The sequence below is a fragment of the Herpailurus yagouaroundi genome, unplaced genomic scaffold, assembly GCF_014898765.1.
Source record: "Herpailurus yagouaroundi ecotype Mexico unplaced genomic scaffold, PumYag 29, whole genome shotgun sequence".
Lineage (NCBI taxonomy): Eukaryota > Metazoa > Chordata > Mammalia > Carnivora > Felidae > Herpailurus > Herpailurus yagouaroundi.
Genome location: NW_024412377.1, coordinates 88,757,912 through 88,769,238, shown reverse-complemented (window position 1 = coordinate 88,769,238; position 11,327 = coordinate 88,757,912). Strand labels below are relative to the sequence as shown.

Genomic DNA, 11,327 nt, shown 5'->3' with positions numbered 1-11,327 from the left:
AAGCAAGACACATGACTGCACCTAACTTCAAGGAGGTAGAAAAACATAATGATTTCATGTGCCAGAAGGGGACGAGAGTTGGAAAGACTGTGGAGTAGCAGTGATGTCCACCACACCTACCTGCTATTGTACCTAGCATATAAAATAGGAGTGCTTCTGCTCGATTAAGTGAAGGATTTTGAGACAAAGAGATAGTTTTTTCTTTAAATAATTAAAATAAATATTTAAAATTGATAGCTTAGTGATTATATTTTCAAGGCTATACTTTATTTCTGAGAACTCATAACCAATTAAAGTAATTCTAGAGAAGACTTTTAAATAATACTTAAGTCATGAGCCCCCAAAGTTTCATTCAGTCCACATAATTTATTCTTTCATCAAAATGTAAAATATATTCCCCTAATCATGCATTCGAGTTTTTTATCTAAAAAGTAAAGAATATTAATACATTAGAAACCTCATACCAAAAAACTCCATATATTATCAGTTGACTGCAAATATGGTGTAATCTTTAAAAGACCTAAGACACAGAAAATTCAATTTAAAAATATTTTGAATTTCAAAATGATTACAAAATCACTCAATAATAATCCTTAACATTTTTTCTTTTCTTTTTCTTCCTGGGCTTCTCCCTCTCCTCCTTTTTTTTAAATTCCATTTTTATTTCATATTTGTAGCTATATTTTCAATGTCAACTTTTGGAGCAGATGCATTTAGTAGATACTGTATTTTGTTTTTTCATTTTAAAATACATATCAATGAAATACATCTACTTTTTTAATGTTTTAATTTTAATTCAAGTATACTTAATATACAGTGTTATATTAGTTTCAGGTGTACATTATAGTAATTCAACAACTCTATACATTACTCAGGGCTCATCATGATAAGTATATTCTTCCCCCCCCCCCCCATCAATACAGCTTTCATTGCATCTTTTATTTTTTATTTTTTTTTAACGTTTATTTTTGAGACAGAGAGAGACAGAGCATGAACGGGGGAGGGTCAGAGAGAGGGAGACACAGAATCTGAAACAGGCTCCAGGCTCTGAGCTGTCAGCACAGAGCCTGACGCGGGGCTCCAACTCACTGACCCTGAGATCATGACCTGCGCCGAAGTCAGGCCGCTTAACTGACTGAGCCACCCAGGCGCCCCTCATTGCATCTTTTAAATATCACTAAGTCTTGGGGCAGCTGGGTGGCTCAGCTAAGCGTCTCTCAGTTTTGGCTCAAGTCATGATCTCACGGTTTTGTGAGCTCGAATCCCGCATGTGGCCCTGCACTGGCAGCATGGAGCCTGCTTGGGATCCTCTCTTACCCTCTCTCTCTGCTCCTCCCCCACTTGCACAGTCTCTGTCTCTCTCAAATTAAATAAGTAAACTTAAAAAAAATGTATCACAAGGCAATCAAAAATAACGATATCTTGCTATTTGCAACTACGTGGATGGAACTGGAAGGTATTATGCTAAGTGAAATTAGTCAGTCAGAGAAAGACACAAATCATATGACTTCACTCATATGAAGACTTTAAGAGACAAAACAGATGAACATAAGGGAAGGGAAACAAAAATAATATAAAACAGGGAGGGGGACAAAACAGAAGAGACTCATAAATATGGAGAACAAACTGAGGGTTGCTGGAGGGGTTGTGGGAGGGGGAATGGGCTAAATGGTTAAGGGGCATTAAGGAATCTACTCCGGAAATCATTGTTTCACTATATGCTTATTAATTTGGATGTAAAGTTTTAAAAAATTAAAAATAAAATTAAAGAAAGGAGAAAAACATAGATATCATCCCCAAATTTTCTGATATCCTTGTTTTTAACTGTTGTGACTTTGTGAATCGAAGCAGCTGAGTTTGATACAAGTTCAATGTCATTTCCTTCAAGAATTAACTCTTCTTTTTGGGCTTGAGATACTGAACGAGCAATACCTGGTTTCATCTCAACCCTGTGGATGTATTTTTCACCCAAGAAATTTCAAATTTCAATAAGAGAACCATTCTCCTGAATAACAGCATTGATGGGGGAAGTGACATACACAGACCTCATCTTGTAATGGAAACCTAGTGTAACACCCTTCATCATGTTCTGTGCATGACTATAGATAGTGCAAACAACAATAGCCAATTCTTTTCTATTTCCCCACCATTTGTCAACTTGGAGCCTTCTCTTTTTCTTTCCAAGAACACCGAGCTCTACAATGATGTGACTGAAGTCCCTTCACAGGGTTCCTCTAGGACCCTTTACAAAACAGTGGGTCCCTTAAGAGTGATGTCAGCATTTTCTGGAATGTCAATCGTTTGATTGATGAGAATGGTCTTCATTCTCTCAGATGCTGCCAAAACAGTAAGTGTATTCTTAATCTCCTTCACCTATTTCACCCATCCTTCCACCCGCCTCGTTCTTGTAACCATCAGTTTGTTCTCTGCAGTTGAGTTTGTTTCTTGATTTATCTCTCTTTTTCCCTTTGATCTTTTGTTTGGCTTCTTATATTCCATGTATTGAGTGAAATCATATTTGTCTTTCCCTGACATTTCACTGGGCATTATACTCGCTAGCTCCATCCATGTGGTTGCAGATAGCAGGATTTCATTTTTTTATGGCTGGATAATATTCCATTGTGTGTGTATCTATATATCTATCTATATCTATATCTATGTCTATATCTATATCTATATCTTCTTTATCCATTCATCTGTCGATGGATATTGGGTTGCTTCCATAATTTGGCTATTTTAAATAATGCTGCAATGAACATAAGGGTGCATGTATCCTTTAGAATCAGTGCTTTTGTATTCTTTGGGTAAATACCCAGAGTGGGATTATTGGACTGTAGAGTAGTTCTATTTTTAATTTTTTGAGGAACCGCCATACTGTTTTTCCACAGTGGCTGCACCAGTTTGCATTCCAACTAACAGTGCATGGGGGTTCCTTTTTCTCCACATCCTTGCCAGTACTTGTTACTTGTGTTTTTTTATTTTAGCTATTGTGACAGGTGTGAGGTGATATCTCATTGTGGTTTTGATGTGCATTTTCCTGATGATGAGTGCTGTTGAGTATTTTTCATGTGTCTGTTAGCCATCTGGATGGCTTCTTTGGAGAAGTATCTGTTCATGTCTTCTGCTGATTTTTTAATTGGATTATTTTTTGGGTGTTGAGTTTTGTAAGTTCTTTATAAATTTTTTATATTAACCCTTTATCAGATATATCATTTGCAAATATCTTCTCCCACTCAGTAGGTTGTCTTTTAGTTTTATTGTCTTCTGTTGACTGTTTCCTTTGCTGTACAGAAGCTTTTTATTTTGATGTAGTCCCAATAATTTACTTTTGCTTTCATTTCCCTTGCTTCAGGAGACATATCTAGAAAAATGTTGCTATGGCTGATATCCGAGAAATTACTGCCTATGCTCTCTTCTAGGATTTTTATGGTTTCACATCTTACATTTAGGTCTTTAATCCATTTTGACCATTATTTGTGTATGGTGAAATAAAATGGTCCAGTTTTATTCTTCTGCATGTAGCTGTCCAGTTTTCTCAACACCATTTGTTGAAGAGACGGCTTTTTTTCTCATTGCATATTCTTGCCTCTTTTGTTGGAAATTAATTTATCTGATAATTGTGGTTTGTTTCCAGTTTTTTTTTTTAATTTTTTTAATGTTTATTTATTTTTGAGACAGAGAGAGACAGAGCATGAACGGGGGAGGGTCAGAGAGAGGGAGACACAGAATCTGAAACAGGCTCCAGGCTCTGAGCTGTCAGCACAGAGCCCAACGCGGGGCTCAAACTCACGGACTGCAAGATCATGACCTGAGCCAAAGTCGGCCGCTCAACGAGCTAGGCCACCCAGGCACCCCTGTTTCTAGTTTTTCTATGCTGTTTTATTGATCCACGTGTCTATTTTTGTGCCAGTACCATACTGTTTTGATTACTACAGCCTTGTAGTATAACTTGAAATCTCAAATTGTGATGCCTCCAACTTTATTTTTCTTTAAAAAAATTTTTTTAATGTTTTATTTATTTTGAGACAGAGAGAAACAGAGCATGAGCAGGGGAGAGGCAGAGAGAGAGCGAGACACAGAATCCGAAGCAGGCTCCAGGCTCTGAGCTGTCAGCACAGAGCCCGATGTGGGGCTCAAACCCACAAACCACGAGATCATGACCTGAGCAGAAGTTGGACGCTTAACTGACTGAGCCACCCAGGTGCCTCCAACTTTATTTTTCGTTATCAAGATTGTTTTGACTCTTCAGGGTTTTTGTCATTCCATACAAATTTTAGTTTAGTTTTTTTTTTTTTAGTTCTAGGAAAAATGCTGCTGGTATTTTGATAGGAATTGCATTAAATCTGTAGGTTGCTTTGAGTAATACTACCATTTTAACAATATTTGTTAAATATTTTAACACTATTTGTTCTTCCAATCCATGGACATGGAATATCTTTCTATGTGTTTGTGTCATCTTCAATTTCTTTCATCAAGGTGTTTTATTATTTTCTGTGCAATTGTAAATGGGATTGCTTTCTTAATTTCTCTTTTTTTGCATCATTATTAGTGAATAGAAATGCAACAGATTTCTGTACACTAATTTTGTATCCTGGACTTTATTAAATTCATTTATCAGTTCTAGTAGTTTTTGGTGAAATCTTTAGGGTTCTCAACATATCATATCATGTCATCTGCAAGTAGTGAAAGTCTTACTTCTTCCTTACTAACTTGGATGCCTTTTATTCCTTTTTTCATTCTGATTGCTGTGGCTAGGACTTCCAGTACTATGTTGAATAAAAGTGGTGAGAGAGGACACTCTTGTCTTGTTTCTGATCTTAGGGGGAAAGCTCTGTTTTTCACCATTGAGTATGATATTAGCTGTGGGTTTTTCATATACGGCCTTTATTATGTTGAAGTATGTTCCCTTTAAACCCACTTTGTTGAGGGTTTTTATCATGAATGGATGTTGTATTTTGTCAAATAATTTTTCTGCATCTATAGAAATGATCACATGCCTTTCTCTTATTGATGTGATGTATTACATTCATTGATTTACAAATATTGAGACATACTTGCATCCCAAGAATAAATCCCACTTGACCATGGTAAATGATTTTTTAAATTTTATTTGAGAGACAGAGAGAGCAAACATGAGCAGGAGAGAGGGGAAGAGGGAGGAAGGGAGATAATCTTAAGCAGGCTCCACACTCAGCATGGAGCCCAAAGGAGATCTGATCCCATAACCCTGGGATCATGACCTGAAATGAAATCATGAGTCAGATGCTTAACTGACTGAGTCATCCAGGTATCCCTAATCGTGGTGAATAATTTTTTTAAATGTATTGTTGGGTTTGGTTTGCTAGTATTTTGTTGAGGATTTTTGTATCTATGTTCATCAGAGATATTGTTCTGTAGTTCTCTTTTTTTCTTTATCTGGTTTTGATATCAGGGTAATGCAGGCCTTGTAGAATGAATTTCCAAATTTTTCTTCCTTTTCTATTTTTTGGAATAGTTTGAGAATAGGTACTAACTTATCTTTAAATTTTTGGTAGAATTCACACGTGAAGCATCTGGTCCTGGACTTTGGTTTGTTGGGAGTTTGGGGATTATTGATCCAATTTCATTGGTGGTCATTGGTCTGTTCAAATTTTTCTATTTCTTCCTGATTCAAATTTGGGAGGTTGTATGTTTTTAGGAATTTATTCATTTCTTCTATGTTGTCCAATTTTCTGGCATATAATTTTCAAAATATTCTCTTATAATCCTTTGTGTTTCTGTGGTGTCAGTTGTTATTTCTCCTCTTTCTGGTTTTGTTTGAGTCCTCTCTCTCTCTCTTTTTTTTTTTTTTTTTTTTTTTGAGTCTGGCTAAAGGTTTATCAATTTTGTTGATCTTTTCAAATAACCAACTCCTCGTTTCATTAATCTGTTCTATTGGTTTTTTAGGGGTGTTAAATTCTCCTATTATTTATTACTATTGATTACTTCCTTTATGTTTGTTATTAACTGCTTTAAGTATTTGGACGCTCCCATCATGGCTGCATAAATACTTACAATTGTTATTGTTGGATTGTTCCCTTTATGACTATATAGTGTCCTTCTTTGTCTCTTGCTACAGTCTTTGTTTTAAAGTCTATTTTGGGGGCGCCTGGGTGGCTCAGGAGATTAAGCGTCCGACTTCGGCTCAGGTCATGATCTCGCGGCCCATGAGTTCAAGTCCCGCGTCAGGCTCTGTGCTGACAGCTCAGAACCTGGAGCCTGTTTCAGATTCTGTGTCTCCCTCTCTCTCTGGCCCTCCCCCGTTCATGCTCTGTCTCTCTGTCTCAAAAATAAATAAACGTTAAAAAAAATTTTTAAAAAAAGTCTATTTTGTCCTATATAAGTTTTGCTACTCTGGCTTTTTTTTTCACATCCATTTGCATGATAAATGCTTCTCCACTCCTTCACTTTCAATCTGCATTTGTCTTTAAGGTGTGAAATAAGTCTCTTGTAGGCAGCATAGAGATGGGTCTTGTTTTCTATCCATTCTATCACGCTATGTCTTTTGATTGGAGAGTTTGGTCCATTTACCTTCAAAGTAATCATTGATAGGTATGCATTTATTGTCATTTTGTTACTTGTTTTATGGTTGTTTTTGTAGTTTTCCTCCATTCCTTTCTTCTTTTGCTCTCTTCTCTCAAGATTAGTTGACTTTCTTTAGTTACATACATGGATTTCTTTCTCTTTAATTTTGCATATCTATTACTGGTTTTTGATTTCTGGTGACTATTCAGTTTGCATATAACATCTTCTGCATATAGCAGTCTATATTAAGTTGATGGTTGCTTAAGATTGAACCCATTCTTTATTCCTCTCCTCTCCATGTTTTAGGAATATGGTACCATACTTTATATCCTTTTATTTTGTGAATCTGATTTTTACAGATGTACTTGTTTTTACTGATTTTGTGCTTCCTACGTTCCTTACTCTTGCTTATGGTCTTTCCTTTCCACTCAAAGAATCCCCTTTAACTTTTCTTGTAAGGCTGATTTAGTGGTCATGAATTCCTTTAACTTATGTTTGTCTGGAAACTCATTATCCATCCTTCTATTCTGAATGATAGCCTTGTTGGATAGACTATTGGCTGCAGATTTTTTCCTTTCAGCATTTTGAATATATCATGCCATTCTCCTCTGGCCTGCAAAGTTTCTGCTAAAAAATCTGCTGATTCCCTTGTATGTAATTTCTTTCTTTTCTCTTGCTGTTTTAAAATTCCTCTCTTGTCACCACTTTTTCCCATCTTAATTACTGTGTTTTAGTGTGGGCCTCTTTGGGTTGATTTTGTAGGAGGATCTCTGTGCTTCCTGATCTGGATTTCTGATTCTTTCCCCAGATTAGGGAAGATTTTAGCTAGTATTTCTTCAAATAACTTTTCTGGCCCCTTTTCTCTCTCCTTTTCTTCTGAGATCCCTCTAATGAGAATATTATGCTTCATGGTGGCATTGAGTTCCCTAAGTCTATTCTCATTTTGCATAATTATTTTTTCACTCATCTGCTCAGCCTGATTACTCTCCATTATTCTGTCCTCTAGCTCACTGATTCATTCTTCTGTTTCATCTTATCTACTATTTATTCCATCTAGTGTATTTTTAATTTCATTTATTGTGTTCTTCATCTCTGATTGGTTCTCTTTTATCTCATTGTTAAGGGTCTGACTGATGTCTTTCACCCTTTTCTCAAGTCCAGTAAATATCTTTATAATCATTACTTTAAATTCTCTATCAGGCATATTATGTATCTCCATTTCACTTAGATCTCTTGCTGCAATTTTGTTCTTTTCTTTCTTTTGGGACATATTCCTCTGCTTCCTCATTTTGTCTAATTCTCTGTGTCTGTTTGTGTGTGTTAGGAAAGACAGATATATCTGCACTTGAAAGTAATGTCCTTATGAAGAAGAGGCCCTGTAGTGTCCTGCTGTGCAGTATCTCCTGTTCATCAGAATCTGCCACTTGGTGTCTCCTTTGTGTGATATATGCACCCTGCTGTTGTGGCTGAGCCACTTTTTTCCTTTAGACCAGTCATTTGCAATGGCTCTTTGCTTGTCGTGGGCAATATTTGGTTCCAGTGGTGTCAATGGGCCAATCTGGGCCACCTTGGGCTTGAGTTGAATCAGAACAGGCATTTGCCAGAATGCAGTAGCACCAAACCGCAGTGTACTTTTCCTGTGTTATCCCCTGAGAAGTTTTCATTGGTGGGCAGGACCTGCTGTCAGACTAGTGTCTGCTTCCAGCCCACTGCTGGGGCCTCCATCTGACTGGTGTGTGGTTAACTTTCCTTCTTTGGGGGCAGGAATCACTTTGAAGTGGTGCTGGTCACTATAGCAGCTGCTTGCACACTGCCAGGCCTGTGACACTGCCCTGTATGTACTCTAGCCAAAGGTGTATTGGAGATAGTGGATCTACCAAAGCCCAGCATGGGGGCAGTAGGGTGGGGCAGCAGTGCTAGCTAGCTTTGAGTACAGCTGGTCCTCTGCAGGAGGGGTTCTGCAGCCCCCTGGACTGAGTCAGGCTGTTGGGAGGGGTGCATTGGTGGAAGCACAGTGTGGAAAGGCAGGGCAGCAGTGCTAGGAAGTTAGGTATTGGGTCCCGTAGGTGCCCATATGTTTGCCCTAGGGGGTGTGGGAGGGAAATGGCACCTGCCAGTCCCTTTGTTCCTGGAGGTCTCCAGCAACTTCTGTTCCCCTCCAGGACTTGCTCTGAGATTAGTAAATAACCCTCCCTCCTGTATGCTCCAGCTGACTTTCAAAGTCTGATTCTATGCTGTATCTCTGCTGGGCTATTTGTTGTACTGTCTCTTTAAGTATGGGGACTCAGTTTTCTCTTGCCCTTGTGGTTCTTCCAGAGCCTAGCCTGCCAATTGTTTTGTTTTGTTTTTGTTTTTGTTTTTTAATTCCAGGTTTTAAGTACTTCTGGTTGTAAGAATCTGTGAAATTCAGGCCCTCTGGTTTTCAAAGCCATTCCTCTTCCTTCTTCTAAAAATTAAATCCATCATATTCAATGTCCATTGTTAAACCTTTTAACTTAACTTTTAACTCTAAAAAAGGTACTTATTTAATCTACTTAATTATATTTTTAAGTTGTATTGCAACTTTTAAGCTATCCTATTCTAAATTTCTTTTATGTGCTTATAACCTAGTTCTTAGGCAAATGAAATATTTTTTACATGTCTTATATCTCAGTTTGTGTCCTTGTATGTTTTATAAATGGATAGAATTTTTTGTGTGCATTCATTCACCTATCTACCATATACACCTTACCTTAGGCCCAATTTCCTTGACTTGAGGCTGTTAACTATAAACAACAGCTCCAGTCCAACAACTGGGTCACTAGAGAGCTAGGGAATGAGAAGGGGGTGTCATTTATTTCCATCTTATTCTCAATATAATGCCTTGCTTACCTGATGGACAGCTTATTAGAAACAGTAATACCTCCAAAGTTTTATTTTGTCTTTAGAGATAATAAATTGTGCTTTTACTTAACTTGTAAAATTTTCATGACTAATGGTATACTTTTCAATCTGCCTGTAATATTTTGAGTCATTAGTTAAAAGTTATATAAACAAACTATTATGGTATGAAAAAGTTTGGACGTATAGAGGTGAGGTCTACTTAGAATACTAAAGATCAACCTTTTCTTTTCCTTTAGTCCATCTCCATCTGGGAGATGGTAATTCTGATAGCCCTCCAATCCACATACCCCCACCACCAGCAAAGGACCTGTGTGCAGGAGGGCAATCACAGCACTTGGGGAAAATTTTGCTCAACTATTTACTAATTCTACCATTACCTGGAGCAAATTGCCTAGCACTTTTTTTTTAACTTTGACAAGTGTTATTTCATTATTTAATTTTTATTTTAGTTAGTTAATATACAGTGCAATTTTGGTTTCAGGAATAGAATTCACTGATTCATCACTCACATACAACACCCAGTGATCATCACAAGTGCCTTCCTTAATACCCATCTAGCCCTTCTTCCACCCACCTCCCTCCATCAAACCTCAGTTTGTTCTTTATTGTTAAGAGTCTCGTGTGGTTTGCTTCTCTTCCTTTTCTTTTTCTACCCCTTGCCATATGTTCATCTGTTTTGTTTCTTAAATTCCACATATGTGTGAAATCATATGGTATTTGTCTATCTCTGACTGAGTCATTTCACTTAGCATAATACATTCTAGCTCATTGCAAAATGGCAAGGTTTCATTACTTTTGATGGTTGAGTAATAGTCCATTTTGTGTGTGTGTGTGTGTGTGTGTGTGTGTGTGTGTGTGTATACCACATCTTTATCCATTCATCAGTTGATGGACATTGGGCTCTCTCCATATTTGGTTATTGTTTGATAATGCTGCTATAAATATTGGGCAGCATGTACCCCTTCAAATTTGTATTTTTGTATCCTTTGAGAAAATACCTAATACTGCAATTGCTGGATTGGAAGGCAGTTCTATTTGCAATTTTTTGAGGAACCTCCATACTGTTTTCCAGAGTGGCTGGACAAGTTTGCATTCCCACCAGCAATGCAAGAGGGTTCCCCTTTCTCTGCATCCTCATCAACACCTGTTGTTTCTTGTGTTGGTTTTAGCCATTCTGACAGGTGTGAGGTGGTATCTCATCATGGTTTTAATTTGTATTTCCCTGATGATGAGTGATTTTGAGCATCTTTTCACGTGTCTGTTTGCCATCTAGGTATCTTCTTTGGAAAAATGTCTATTCATGTCTTCTGCCCATTTCTTAACTAGGTTGCTTTTCTGGGGGGTGGTACTCAGTTTGGTAAGTTCTTTATAGATTTTGGCTACTCTTTATTAGATTCGTCATTTGCAAATATCTTCTCCCTTTCCATAGGCTGCCTTTTAGTTTTGTTGATTGTTTCTTTCACTATGCAGAAGCTTTTTATCTTGATGAAGTCCCAATAGTTCATGTTTGCTTTTTTCCCCTTGTCTTCAGCTATGTGTCTGGTAAGAAGTTGCTGTGGCCACAGTCAAAGAGGTTGCTGCCTGTGTTCTCTTCTAGGATTTTGATGGCTTCCTGTCTCAGCCCTCAACAAGTGCAAAAAGACTGAGGTCATACCATGCATTTTTTTTATCACAACACTACAAAACTTGAAGTTAACCACAAGAAAAATTTGGAAAGCCTTCAAATACATGGAAGTTAAAGAACATCCTACTAAAGAATGAATGGGTTAATCAGGAAATTAAAGAAGAAATTTTTAAAAATACATGGAAGCAATGAAAATGAAAACATGACAGTCCAAACCCTTTGGGCTGCAGCAAAGGCAGTCCTAAGAGGAAACGTATATTGCAATTCAGGCCTATCT

General features: G+C 37.4%; 1 pseudogene; it reads right to left on the bottom strand.

The window, feature by feature from the left end:
* Nucleotides 1-1,726: 1,726 nt before the first annotated feature.
* Nucleotides 1,727-2,396, bottom strand: LOC121013458 (60S ribosomal protein L9-like; annotated as a pseudogene).
* Between the last annotated feature and the right edge of the window lie 8,931 nt (nucleotides 2,397-11,327).